The sequence below is a fragment of the Balaenoptera ricei genome, chromosome 18, assembly GCF_028023285.1.
Source record: "Balaenoptera ricei isolate mBalRic1 chromosome 18, mBalRic1.hap2, whole genome shotgun sequence".
Lineage (NCBI taxonomy): Eukaryota > Metazoa > Chordata > Mammalia > Artiodactyla > Balaenopteridae > Balaenoptera > Balaenoptera ricei.
Window position 1 is genome coordinate 29,050,626 of NC_082656.1, and position 16,114 is coordinate 29,066,739.

Sequence of the window (16,114 nt, forward strand, 5' to 3'; positions counted from 1 at the left end):
CTTAAAAAAAATAGAACAGAATATTCAAGTACTGTGGGACAATAATAAAACGTATAACATATGCATGATGGAAATGTCAGGACAGAAAAAGAGAGAAATAATAGATATTTAAAAGAATAATGACCAATAATTTCTGTAATATAATGTCAAATACTAAACCATAGATTCAGAAAGCTCTGAGAACATCAAGTATGATAAATGCCAAAAAAACCTACATGTAGGCATGCAATTTTCAAATCATAAACAATCAAAGATAATGACCCAAAGACCTTAACAGACATCTCACCTAAGATGATATAGAGATGTCAAATAAGCATATGAAAAGATGCTCCACATCATATATCATCAGGGAAATGTAAATTAAACAACATTTATTAAAATGGCTAAAATCTGGAACACTGACAACAGCAAATGCTGGGGAGGATGTGAAGAAACAGGAACTCATTGCTCATGGGAATGCAAAATGGTACAGCCACTTTGGAAGAGAGTTTGACAGTTTCTTACAAAAGTAAACACATTCTTATCATATGATTCAGCAATTGTGCTCTTTGGTATTTACCCAAAGGATGTGAAAACTTATGTCCACGTAAAACCTGTATATGGATGTTTACAACAGCTTTATTCACAATTGCCAAAATTTAGAAGCAACCAAGAGGTCCTTCAGTGGTGAATGTAAAAATAAATTGTGGTACATATAGACAAAGGAATATTATTCAGTGCTAAAAAGGAATGAGCTTTCAAACCATGAAAAGTCAAGGAGGAACCTTAAATGCGTATTAATGATCTAAAGAAGCCAATCTAAAAAAACTACATACTATATGACATTCTGTAAAAGCAAAATTATGAAGCCAGAAAAAGATCAGTGCTTGTCAAGAGTGGGGGGCAGGGAGTGATAAGGGATGAATGGGCTGAGCACAGATCATATTTAGGGCAGTGAAAATACACTGTATGATGTTAGAATGATGAATACATGTCAGTATACGTTGGTCCAAACCCTTAGAATGTACATCAAGAGTGAACCCTAATGTAAACTATGGACTTTGGGTAATTATGGTGTGTCAAGGTAAGTATATAAATTGTAATAAATGTACCACTCTGGTGGGGGAAGTTGGTAATGGGGGGGACTATACATGTGTGGAGACAGGGGATATGTGGGAAATCTCTGCATTTTCCTCTCAATTTTGCTGTGAATCTAAAATTGATTTTTAAAAGTCCTTTAAAATAATAATAATAATTCTGAAGCATATGAATTTCTTTCTGTATCCTATAGCCAACACAAAATAGGTAATAACATGCTCATAAATTTAAAAATGAATATAATGCTGTAAAAGTTAAAAAAATAAAAGTAAATTTATTATGCTTTCATATTAAAGCAATTGAAAATCAATTGTAAATAAATTCACTTTAGTAAAATATGTAGATATGGATTTAAATACAATTTCCCAAAATTATAGTTAGTTTTATAAACTTATACTTATCTCCATTTTAAAACATCTGAAGAGATTGACATATATTGATGTTAAAAACAGAAAGTTTTAGAGGTAATTCTTACGCTGTGACTGTATGTCCAAAATCCTACTTCCTACTGTCCACAGGAAACTGTCTCCTGCCCACCATATTGCACCACATCCAGTAAAGTTGCTTGAACTCAAATGTTTAGCCCAAAATATAACCAGCTTTCTCATCTCCCAGCTCAATGATAAACAATGCTCTCTCTACTGAAGTAAACTTCTATATCCCTAAGTTTAAATTTTTACTGGATATGATGCTGGGAATTGAGTTATGGGAAAACTTTTACCTAAGCATTTTATTTATGAACAGTGTTTTACCTGAAGTATCATTCACTGGTTGTTCCCTATATGTCTGAACTGTAAACACGATAACCTCTAAGTCAATACACCATAGATTTCCACAGAACAGAATTTAAAAAAGAATGAGTGTTTTTTGGCTTCTAATACAAGAATAAAAAAATAATTATGGTGAGATTTTGCCTGTAAGATGGCCTTTAGAATGGAGGCTTTGAGAATGTGTTATTGTTTTTTAGAGTAGCATTACTGTTATAAAAATAACAAATGTTAAGTAGTGGGAGGAACAGAATTGGCATGATTTAAATTACAATATTTTTTGTGAGACTCCAGATTAATATACTCTGATTACATGTGGAATTTAATTAAATTATTTCATTTATTTCATTTCAATACCTGCATTCTATAAATAGCATTAATATAGCACTTTCATTCAGATCACCAAATATTTACTGAGTGACATTTGAGAACTGTGATCATGTGATAAGCACTAAAGATTGTAAAATGAATGACATGTTATCTCTTTTTTTTTTTTTAGTACTAGTACAACCTATAGGGGAAGACATTAGAATAAAATTATCATTTAATTGCAGTGTGTAAAATACTATATCATATGAATGTAGATTTTCAGTGGCAGATAAAGTGATCAAAGTAGCATGTATAGGAAAAAAAACATCAATAGTGCGTATCAGCAAAACTATTATCTAGTCCAGGTTTTTTCACTTTCTTAATGTGAAATCTTGAGAAAATAGTTTCACAGTTGATCAAGTTTCTTTAATCATTAAATGATTGACCATTACTTAAAACAGCTAATATTTCTTGTGAAGCTTCACTTTATATAAAAACCTACTCCAGATGTTCCTATGAATACGAAGATCTCACTGAGTAAGAAATGAAGCCTTAGAGGTAGTACATAAAGAGAGCCTAACATCAAAGAATAATATCATTGTGTTCTACCCCTTGCTAGTTAATGCATTTGGCAACAAATCACGCAAATCACTATTTTCTAAGATCCCAGAGGAAAAAATGTGTAATTGTCTGAAACATGATGGAAAAATGGAAAAGACAGCACATGAATTCAGCTACCTACATGAGGAAGATAGCATTTTCTATTTTTTTAATTGCATTTATACTAGTTTCTGTTAAGGTAGCAACTAACAATAAAGATAAAATACAAAAGACATTTCAAAGTGTGATTTCCCAATACAAAATCAGATGACCCTGGGTAACTTTGATGTTTCTATTTCTGCTTTTGATCTAGGTGAGTATGTTATAACATGGGGTGGGGGCTGATGAGAGTAAAGGTGCTAAAGTACTTCCACTGAAGTAAGTGAGATTGCAGAGTGAAACTGTAAAGCTTTCCCCACCATAAATGAATTCTCGTTCATTGAAAGGATATAGACCTCCTTATGCTGACAGAACTATTCAGTATTTTCTTGCAAAATTTATCTCTAATAATAAATTAAAATATATTTTCCCTAAATGAATATCCCTTCCTCCTAAATTAAAGTTTAAATGATTTTTGTTGCAAACTGATTTTTCTTTTGCATTTACTTGCAAACATGGGGGAGAGGGAATGAATGCAGTGTTAGATACACTCATAAACACATTCAGTTCATGTAAAAGGAAATTTTTATCTTTCCAGAGGTTATTAATCAAAAACTAGTTCCCAAAGTAGCTAACATTTTGTCAACAAGATAGATGAATATTAGACTACACACAGAACCTGAGATGTGCAGAATACATAAGTGCCATACATTCTACAAATTTCTGCACAAATATATTCTCTAAAAAGTGATTTTTGTGAGTTTTTGTTCTCTAATGATATTACTAGAAATTATTAGGGCATACAATAAGGGGTACAAGATGTTAAGACAAAGAGTTTAGAAAACACTTTTACTACTTGTCAATCAGGGAAAATACTGAGTGCCTGCTGTTTAAGAAAGTTAGTCCTGGGGATATATAAACCATTAGACCTTGAAAAAAGTGATGTCTAAATTGTCCTATTACCCCCATAGGTAGCTATATTTTCCATCTGGGTGAATTGAGCTGTGCAAATTAGTGTGTGATCACAAACCAAGACCAAAATAAATCTAAGTCATGAGGGAAAGATATCAAACAGGAAGGATGAGAGAAAAGTAAAGAAGAACCCCTGTCTCTTTTTCCAATTGCTTTCCTATTCGGTTTTCAAAGGAATCTGTGTTGGGTGAGAAAGATTATGATTTTCAGATCCACAGACAGATTTTCTTATATATATTGGAAACAGTGAGGGATAGAAAAAAACATGGCCTCAAGGTAGAATGAGCAAGTCAATAGTATCTGAAAAGATTCAATGAATTGGAAAGAATTGTGTATTCTTAAACAATCTACAAGCTTGGCTAAATTAAGTGTATCTAAAGGGAAATCACAGTTCTTTCTATTTTGGAAATAATTTTTTTTATGTTTAATAAAATCAAAAATATTTAATTGTATTTTACTTTAAACCAAACTGAACATTAAATTCCTTATAATTGTATTTTTGATTACCTATTACAGGCCATTGTTCTACACTTACCCTAAATGTGTGTAAATCATACAAACACACACAAACATACATAGGGTTTGAATATAGATGAAAACACATATGCACCAAGAAGGTATAGAAATGTTTATTAATCACATACTAAGACTTTCTAGGGAGAGCAGGGTTGACTCCCAAGCGGGTCCAAAAATGGTTTGAAAAAGCAGGAAAGGAAGACTGGCTTGGGTTTCTGCAGCATGGGTCTGGTATTGTGGGGAAGGTTTCCTATGTGACCACTGGGTTTCTGTGGTTTGAACTTCCCGTGAGGGCTAACGGAGGTAGCACTCCACCTTTCTTACAAGCCTGCCCAGATCAGTTCTGTTTTATGGCCTGAACGTGGTCTAATTCTGTAAAATCTTTCATGTATGCTTGAGAAGATGTGTTTTCTGTTGTTGTTGAATGGAGAATTCTGTAAAGTCAATTTGATCAAGTTCATTGATAGATCTGTCCAGATCAACTCTGTCCTTCCTGATTTTCTACCTGCTTAATCTATCAATTTATAACAGAGAGGTTTCAAATTCTCCAACTTTTTATTTGATTCTATTTTTATATTTTCTTTTTGTGTGTTATTTATCCTTCTGTTTTTCTTAAAACTATTTTAATGGTTGTCCTAGAATTTACAATATGTGTGTTTACATAATGTATGTGCACCATCAAATTTCACTATAACTTTCTGTGTGGTGCGGTTACTGTCAGAAGCTCGGCTGAGTTGGGCTAGAGAGAACTGAGCTGCCGGATGTCAGAGGAGCCAATTCAAGCAACAAGCCAACAAATGAAAGAGTTTAGTTTTTAATCATTTACCCCAGTGGGCAATAAGCAAGAGGCTAGAACGAAGTAACCCAGCTCTCGCTTTTCATTTTCCTCCGTGGAACAGCGCACCAGTCAAGGGACAGATGGAACAGCGCAGGTGTGCGGGTTGGCTGGCTGCTGACAGCCTGAAGAGAAGGGTCTGGCACTTTTAAGGATCCTAAGTTCAGGGAGGGCTGAAGATAGTAGACAGGAGTGGAAAAGTACTGGGTACTGAGGCAGAATGGGGAAAAGTGTCTTCATGGTTTCCTGCCCCGTTGTATCCCCTTTTATCCCCCTTAAGGAGGCATCATCAGAGGAGGCTGAAGAGGACTTCCGCCCAAGGCCTCAGATGAAGAGACCTCAGAACGAAGGCACAGGGGCTGTGGCTGCATATGTGTGAAGAGCTTACTGTCCAGGGGCCTCAGACCTTGACGCAACTCTCTTCAGAGACTGCAGTGCAGCTTTGGCCTGTAAGACATGACAGGTAAAGCCTTTATAATTGCCTACAGTCAGGGCTGAAAAAACTCACATTGGTTTTTAACCAGGAGCCAAACTCTTCAATTACCTTCAAGAATTTATCCTCAATTCCTCCTTCCCATACCTTGTGACATTGCTGTCATGTATATCAATTATCCATAGGTTATATATTCCTGATACATAGTTACAAAATTGCTTTAAATAAGCAGTTGTCTTTCATATCAACAAAGAACAAGAAACAAGTACTTTATTTTGTTTTCGTTTATACCTTTGGCAACCCTCTTCTTTATGTAGTTCCAAGTTTCTGATCTATATCTTCTTTTTATTTTTTTCCTGCCTGAAGAACTTCTTTTAATGTTTCTTGCAGAGCAAGGCTTCTAGAAATGACTTCTTTCATTTTTTTTCTGAGTCTTTATTTCTTCTTCACCTTTGAAGGATAATTTCACAGGATATAGATTGGATATAGATTTCTAGGTGTAGGGCTATTTTTTCCTTTTAACGCTTCAAATGCTTCAACCCACACTCCTTTTTTTGCATGGTTTTTGATGAGAAGCCTGCTGAAATTCTTACTCTTATTTCTGTCTAAATGAGTGTCCTTTTTTTCTTTATCCTCCTTCAATATTATCTCCTCTTTTTTTCCCCTGCAGTTTGAATATGGTATGCCTAGTTGTGGGTTTTTTTGCTTTTTACTTTTTATTAAATCTTTCTTGGTGTACTCTCAGATTCTTGAATTTATGGCTTAGTGCCTGTCATTAATTTAGTAATTACTTATTTATTAATTTACTAACTGGTCATATTACTTAAAATGTTTCTTCTACATTTTCTCTTTCTTCTCTTCTGATATTCCAATTGTGTGTTGTACTCTTTAATTATTATAATTATCCTACACTTCTTGGATGTTCTGTTCATTTTCTTTCCTTATTTTTATTTTATTTTAATTTTTAATTCATATTTCTCTTTGTATTTCAGTTTGGAAAATTTCTATTAACCTATCTTCAAGTTCACTGATTCTTTCCTCACCTATGTAGAGTCTATTAATGAACCTATCCAAAGCATTTTTCAGTTCTGTTACTGTATTTCTAATTTATAAAGTTCCCATTGATACTTTCTTAGCGTTTTCATCTGTTACATTATTGACATAATCTATCATGTTGTTTACTTTTTCCTTTTGCATTCTAACTTTAATAATTTTAATTCTCTCATCTGATAATTCCCACATGTGTCATATCTGAGTCTGATTCTGGTAGTTGCTTTACTTTTTCAGAAGGTTTTTTCTTTCCTTTTAGCATGCCTTGTATGGTTTTTTTTTTCCATTGAAGCTGACATTATGTAAAGTAATAGGGATTTAAATACATAGACCTTCAACATGACGATTTATGTTAATCTGGCTAAGAGTAGAGCTATGTTAGTGTACATTGTAGGCATAAGTACAAACAATATCATATTTCTTTAATGTCCTTATGTTTGTCTCCTCGTGCTTTAAAGCTTTCCTTTGTACAGACCCTTAGAGGGAAAGTATGTTTCAGATTTCTCATAAGTAGTGATAAACAAGTCTTGGAACACAACTATGCTGAAAATTATGGCCTACCTTTAAAGGGTAGATCTACCTGAAACTTGAAGAAAGTGCTATAGCTTAATCCTAGCATTAAAATTTCTAAGAAAAAAAACTGACTTAAAATGTGCATTTATTACTTTGATGATCTGTTTTTATCTCTTAATATCATTTATTTATTATGCATCTTTTTTTTCATTTTCATAGAGATGCAACATGGAGGTACATTGTTTAGGAGTAATGTTGTACTTATTTGAGGCTTCATTATTTCAAAGGAATCAACAAAATTTATAGTGGGAAAGGGGAAAAGGAGGAAAAAGAGAATAAGATTCAATACTGATATGAATAGCTAAATCTAAGGGAATAAGTAATTATATATTCATATTCAGAAAAATGCAAAATATTTTAGCAATAGGGTCTCTCTTTACTCAAAGGTAAAGTTTGATTTTCATCCATATTTCACAGTAGAACAAATAAATCCCGTGCAAAATGAATTTTAGAGTTTTATAATCTGCCTTATGCTGAAGAGTGTATGGAAGAAAATCCTTAAAATATAAAGAAGTGCTTTCACCAAAATCGTTTTGGGGAGTTATACACATAACAGACCAAGGGTGAATTTACTATTTGAGTCACATAATCATAACTGTCAGATTCCATGGAACAGCACACATGACAAACCGAAAACATAAACCACCTGATATTTTTTCTTTGTGTTCAGGGATGGAGAGGTTAGTAATGTATTTCCAATATATCCTTCTAATTCCCTCTGTCTTCTCACTGACTTAAATGCCATCAAAGGAAACTAGCTTATTAAGTTTCAGCAGCCTCTGATCTTGTGAGGATTCTAGGTACCATAAGAAGTTATTATGAAATGGGTTTATTTCTTCCCCAGTGACTGAACTTTCTGGAAGTGCAGCCCAATTAGGCCTGAGTAATGTCTCCCAGAAAAGATTGGGTTCTATAGAAGAGATTAATAGAGATTAATAGAGGTACCATTCTGAAAATGGAAACAAACTATATGTCCTTGTAACCTCCATAACTGTTTTTTAATCTTTATTTTCTGTAACTTTTAAGTTTATTCCAAATTTATTGATATATGATTTACATATTAAAATAGTCACTCTTTTTAGGTATATGATTTGGTGACTTTTGGAAAATATATGCAAACCCTGGCACCCAGTAACTTGACTTCCATCCTTATTGTTTTGCTTTTTCAAGACTTTCATATAAATAGAATCAGATAGCATGGCATTCTCATTTCCCATTCTTCGATCCTCAAATTTCTGAGATCCATCTATTTTCTTTTTTGGGAAGGAGGGGCAGGGTAGGGTGTTGTACCAGCAGTTCATGCTAAATAATATTTCTTTTTATAGATGTTCAACCATATGTTGAACCATATGTTCAATATCCCAGTTTTTGGGTATTAGTGATTATATACAAGCATTATATATAAATATATATATATATATATATATATATATATATATATATATAAAATGCTTGTATATAATATATACATATATATATTATATATATATAATATATATATATATATACATTTCTGTTGTGGAGTGGGATAAGTGGGTCACATCAAAAGTTGCTTAATTTTAGAAGCAACTGTCAAACCATTAGGCAAAGAGGCTGTGTTAATTTGAATTTCCATTGGCAATACATGAACAATCCAATTGCTTTGCACCTTATCAGCTATTGGTACTGCCAGGGTTGTTATTATTCCATCCATCCATCAATCCATATCTATCTAAATATCTATCATCTATCTATGTATCTACCTATCATCTTTCATTTATCATCTTCATATTGTCCATACTGGAATGTTTGTAGTGATATTTCATAATTTAAATTTGCCTTTCTCTAAAAGCTGAAGACATTGAGATACTTTCATGTGCTTATTTATAATCCTTATCTTTACATGAGTTGTATGTCTTCTTACTACTGAGTTGTAAGAATCCTTTAACAGATATGTGCTCTGCAAATGCTTTCACTCATTCTGTAAGATATCTTGGAGATAAGTGATCTATCTGAAAAAGAATTCAGAATAAGGATAGTAAAGATGATCCAAGATCTCAGAAAAAGAATGGAGGCACAGATCGAGAAGATACTAGAAAAATTTAACAAAGACCTAGAAGAACTAAAGAACAAACAAACAGAGATGAACAAGACAATAACTGAAATGAAAAATATACTAGAAGGAATCAATAGCATAATAACTGAGGTAGGAGAAGGGATAAGTGACCTGGAAGACAGAACGGTGGAAATCTCTGCCATGGAACAGAATTAAAAAAAAAAAAAAAAGAAAAGAAATGAAGATAGTCTTGGAGACCTCTGGGACAACATTAAATGACCAAGAGTCAAATTGTAAGCATCCTGGAAGAAAAAGAGAAAGGGTCTGAGAAAATATTTGAAGATATTAGAGTTGCAAACTTCCCTAATATGAGAAAGGAAATAATCACCCAAGTCCAAGAAGTGCAGAGAATCCCATACAGGATAAACCCAAGGAGAGACATGCCAAGACACATATTAATCAAACTAAAAAAAATTAAATACAAAGAAAAAATATTAAAAGCAACAAATAACATACAAGGGAATCCCCATAAGGTGATCAGCTGGTTTTTCAGCAGAAAATCTGCAAGCCAGAAGTGAGTAGCAGGATATATTTAAAGTGATGAAAGGGAAAAACCTACAATCAAGAATAGTCTGCCCAGCAAGGCTCTCATTCAGATTTGATGGAGAAATCAAAAGCTTTGCAGACAAGCAAAAGCTAAGAGAATTCAGTACCACCAAAAGAGCTTTACAATAAATGCTAAAGGAACTTCTCTAGGCAGGAAACACGAGAGAAGGAAAAGACCTAAAAAAGCAAGCCCAAAACAATTAAGAAAATGGTAATAGGAACATACATATTGATAATTACCTTAAACGTAAATGGGTTAAATGTTCCAACCAAAAGACGTAGACTGGATGAATGGATACAAAAACAAGACCCACGTAAATACTGTGTACAAGAGACCCACTTCAGACCTAGGGACACATACAGACTGAAAGTGAAGTGATGGAAAAAGATATTCCATGCGATTGGAAATCAAAAGAAAGCTGGAGTAGCAATACTCATATCAGACAAAATAGATAAAGGATAAATCACATTTTGGGTCACAAATCAAGCCTCAGTAAATTTAAGAAAATTGAAATCATATCAAGCATCTTTTTTGACCACAATGCTATGAGATTAGAAATCAATTACAGGAAAACAGAAAACAAAAAACAATCTGTAAGATGTCTTTCCAATTTTCATAGAATCTTTCAATGAGCAAGAGACTTTAATCATGATGAAGTACTATACACCATTTTTATGGTTTATGGTGTTTGTGCCAAAGAAATATTTGTCTAAACCAGGATCACAAAGATATTCTCCTATGTTTCTTATAGAAAGCTATGGTTTTTGCCCTCAGTTTTGGACCATGATCCACTTTGAATAAGTTTTTTAAATGGTGTGCAGTAAAGGTGAAGGATCAGTTATTTTCATATGGATGTCCAATTTTTCCTGCAGTATTTGCTGATAAGACCACTTTTTCTCTATTGTATTAGCTTGGTAAATTTGTCAAGAATCAGTTGACAATGTATGATTATATTGGGCTTTTTTTCTCATTCCCTTTATGCTATTGGGTTGATCTGTATATCTCTCCATAATTCAATTCTACACTGACTTAATTATGGTGACCTTATAGCATGTCTTAAATTTAGATGAGTTCTCCAACTTTTAATTCTTTTCCTCTTTTTTATTATTCCAAGTCTTTGGTTTTTCCATGTAAATTTTTAGTATTAGCTTGCCAATTCTAAAAGAAAATTAGGAGTATTAATAGAGTTTAAATTGATTTGAGAAAAATTGTAATTTTCCAATATTAGTTCAAATCCCTGTGCCTGTTTTAGCTCTTCATTTATTTTGTTCTGATTTAATTACACTCATAAATGTTTTATAGTTTTATACTAAATTTATTAATTTTCTATGTTAAATATATCCCTAAAATTAAATTTTATTTGATGTTATTGTAAATGGATTTATAAAACTAATGTCCAATGTTTATTTTCATTGTGTAGAAATGCAATTGATTTTGTATATTGACCTTTATCCTGACATCTTACTATATTCACTTATTAGGTATAAGATATTTTATACCTAAAATATAAAACCTTAGGTATTTTTTTTACATAGATCATCAGATTATCATGTTGTCTGAAAATAAAAAGAGTTTTACTTCTTCCTTTATAATCTGTTTGACTTTTATTACATTTTCTTGTGTTACTATATTACCTATGACTTCCATTATAATGTTGAATGTAAGTGGTGAGAGCATACACATCTTCCTGGTTTTAGGTGAGAAGCTGTATCAGTCTATTTTTTTTTTCCTATTAAATATTATGTTAGCCATAGACTTTCTTTAGATGTTCTTTACTGGAGTTAAGAAGTTTCTTACTTATCCTATGTTGAGAGCTTTTTCATGAATACACTCAATATTTTGACAAATTATTTTTCTTTATCTATTAAAAGATTGTACAAATTCTCTATTTTTGGACTATTGATAAAATGAATTATATGGTTTGGTGTTCAAATGTTGTATTAACTTTATTTATTGAAATAAACCATTATTAAATAGTACAGATGAACCGGTTTGCAAGGCAGAAATAGTGACACAGATGTAGAGAACAAACATATGGACACGATGGGGGGAAAGCAGGTGGGGGGTGGTGGTGGGATGAATTGGGAGATTGGGATTGACATATATACACTCATGTGTATAAAATAGGTAACTAATATGAACCTGCTGTATTAAAAAATACAAAAAAAAATTAAAAAGAAATATACCATGATTGGTCATGATGAATTATCCTTTGTTAATTATTGAATAAAATTTGCTGCTATTTTAAGGACTTTTGAATCTATGTTCACAAATACTATTCTATAGTTTTCTCTTCTGGTACACCTTTGCCTGAAAGATAATTCTGGCCTCAGAAAATGAATTGGTAGGGTTGTCTCCCCTTCTATTGGGAGAGATTGTATAGAATATATTTATTTCTTCTTTCAATATTTTGCAGAATTCAACAGTAATATTACCTGGGGCTAGAGTTTAAATTGTAGGAATGTATTTGATTGTGTATTCAATATTTTAATGGATATAGAGCTTGAAGAATATATATTTATTTTTGAGTGAGCATTTTAATTTGAATCCCTCAAGAAATTAATCCATTTATTTTATCAAATTGATTATCATAAAGTTGTTCATAATATTCCCTTATTATTCTAATAACAGTCCCTTAAAATTATATTAATATCTATAATATTTTTATAAATGTCACCTTTTGATCCTTGATATTAATAATTTGTGGTTTTCCTCTTGTTTATTACCAGTCTGGCTATCAATTTTATTAATCTCAAGGAAAATATATTTCACTTTATGGCTTTATCTAATATTTTTATTATTTCAATTTCATGGATTTTTGCATTTATATTTACTATTCCTTTCTATATGCTTAAATTGTTTTCTATTTTCTAAGGTTTAAGCTTAGCTCATTGACTTAACAACTTTTTTCTTGTCTCACACAAGCATTTCCTTCTATGAATTTCCATTTAAGAACAAATGTAACTGCAATTAACAAAGAGTTTTGTTTTATTTTTTATTCATTTTAAATATTTTATACTTTGCTTATTATGTCTTTGATTCATGGCGAATTTAGGAATTTTTGGGAGACTTAAAGATATCTTTGATCATTGATGTCTTGTCAGAGTAGATTTTTATACGATTATATTATTTTATATGTGATGAAGTATTTTTTTATGGTTTATCTTTGTCAATGTCATACATGCCCATGAGAATAATCCATATTCTGCCGGTGCCACTGTTGGATGAAGTTCAAGTCAGTTGATAGTGTTGTTCAGATCATCTGTATCATTTTGATTTTCTCTCATCTTGTTCTATTACCCATAAAGACAAAATTTGGATGTATCCAGTTATAAGTGTGAATTTGTCCTTTCTATTCTATCTGCTCTAGTTGTTTTATGTATCCTGAATCTCTCTTGTTAGCTGCATAACCTTTGGGGGTCTTGCACTGTTTTTAGAAAATGACAGAGAAAATGCTTAGATGTTATACATGATAATAGAAAAATATATAATAATAGAAATACTAGGTAGAAAAGATAAAAAGAGTCTACATTGCTTTTTCTATTTTATTCTCTCACTGTAAGATACCAGTCTCAGAGTATACATTTTACTGTGTACTCTGTCATAAAGAAAAATTAGACGTGCAACATTTTATAAGAAAATAAAATTTGCATATCTAGTAAGTCAATTGTTATTTCAAGTTCATTAAAATGAAATGGTTGAGAAAATTTAAAAATTAAACATGAATTATTGGTATAGATAATAAGTTATATCTAAGACAATTTTAACTTAATCAGATTAACTCTCTTTGAAACTATATTCAAGACCTGTGACTAGCAGAAACTTTGCACTAACTCATGTTGAGCAGTAGTTTTTCTACTGAATATATCCATTATTAAAAAGATGATAGCAGTTAAGTATAAAGAAGATATGGTTAATGGTGCAAAAAATCAGCATCAGTAATATATCCATTCTTAGATTCAGATCTGCGTTTCTTTTAGTAAATCATTTTACTCAAAGAATGCATTTAGTATCTATTAAGATAATAGGATTTCAGAGTCTCATAGCATAAAGGCAAACCTAAGTATAGAGTAAGTCAGTAATAGTCACTAACACTATAAGTATAATTTTAATCTTCAAGCCAGGAATATGAGAAAATAGAATAGATAGATAGGTAGATATTGATGTACAGAAAGAAAGAAATGTATCTTTAATTGACTCTTACATTTTATTCAATTTTGAATAAATAGTAGACCAATTTCAATTAATTTACATTGTTTTCATATAATATTGTCTTTATTCTTTAAAAATATTGTGTGTAACTATTTATTTCAAGCTGATCAGGCAAAATATTTAGATAGGTTTTTATGCCCTATCACATGTTAACTACATGGGGCTCACGTAAGCATATAGCAGAATAGGAGCAATTTTCTTGTGATATTATAAAATTAAAATAAATTGAATATTAGAAGAAAATTGTGCTATCAATGTTCAAAATTATGACTTTTTAAAATTAATTAGGGACTTCTCTGGTGGTCCAGTGGTTAAGACTCCATGCTTCCAATACAGGGGGCATTCGATCCCTGGTCAGGGAACTAAGATCCCACATGCCGCACTGTGTGGCCAAAAAAATATATACCAAAAAAATAAATAAATAAAATAAAATAAAATTAGTTAAAATATGTTTGAATATAATATTTTCTTATTAAACTGCCTAAAGTCAAATGTTTTTGAAATACTACTTAAAGTCACTGTATGAAACGTGTTATTATAGTTGACCTTTGAATATTAGGAGAGAAAATAAAATAAAACAAAATTAAATAAAAGGGTAATACATTTACACATTTGTATCTTATTTGTTGTGATAGCATGTGAGTCACTTTATTCTTGGCCAGCATTGTGTGTTGTTAGGCTCATTCCATTGGGAGTCCACTGTCAATGGTAAATTTCTATTTAAAATGTGTTGATATACTTATGTAAATGTTCCATCGATGAGAATTTTGGTCATGAGGCCACATGGGAAGCCTAATTGTCTTGAAGGAGTTAGTGGTGACTGTTAAGCGTTATAAAACAGTGATGAGCAGCATTAGCAAGTCCGATTGCTGGGAGTGGGAAAGGGCACTTTGGAATGAGGCTCAGGGAAAATTGATCAGAGGCAGTGAACTAACTAAGCAGCAAAGAAAGAAGGGACTACAGAGGGAAAGAGATTCATTTAAAAAGAAGTAATAGCACTATGATAGTATGGGGAAAATGATGTGCCCTGGGCCAAAAGTGTATATTGATCTGAACACAACCTAGGAAGGCACACATAGATTTTGATATCTTATTTATGTAGTTTTGAAAGTGAATAAGTTAAAACTACCCATTAGTGTTATTTGTAAAGTTAAAATTCAATAAGACAGAGATGGGAAAATTCCCAAGCTAGTCCTTTTAATAGGTTTAATTTAAACATTTCAAATATATGTTAATGTAATTATGGTTTCTACATCATGGTAGTACAGATTTTATGCCCCAATGACCTTTCATTTCAGAGACTGTAGAGAAATAAGGGTTTTAAACTGTTGATGATATCAAATGCTACAATTTAGTTTCATCTCATTTGTAAAACTATAAGGTTATATTAAATGCTATTATTATCTCAGAATTTATTTCTTTGGCTCCATTAAAGCAATTATGTTATGTCTCATTGAAGAATGAAGAAGTGCCTCTATTTATAGCACCAAAATAAACCTTTTCCACAGTCTACTATATTCTTAGAGCCTGTATATGATTTAAGAGGAGAGAAGCCCACAGATCACAAAATAAAGTTGTCATAAACTAAATAGTCCCATCCTTGGGCCACTATGGAGACTGCTGATACCAGCTAACTTATAAAAATATCTTTTTTTTTTTAACAAAAAAAAGTCCAAACTTTTTACAAAAGGCCAAAGTCCAGTTCTGATAAGAGTAACCTTAATCTCTAACCATCTTATACATATAAACACTGACATTGACTTTCTGAGCAATTAAATTAATCTGATGAATTTGTCCCTTGTCATTTAACCTGAAAGAGAAATAATAGATGATGATCATTATAAAAGCTTAAAAGTGTACAGTGAGTTGAGGAATTTAGACAAATTACAATAGAATAGGATATATGACAGAAAGAAGACTGACTTTTACTTGTGTTTACTCTGTCCTCAAAACATATAGTTAATTTTAAAAAGATGATATTACTTTTAGACATATTGAGTTTGAAGTAATGGAAGTAATGTTAGTAAGG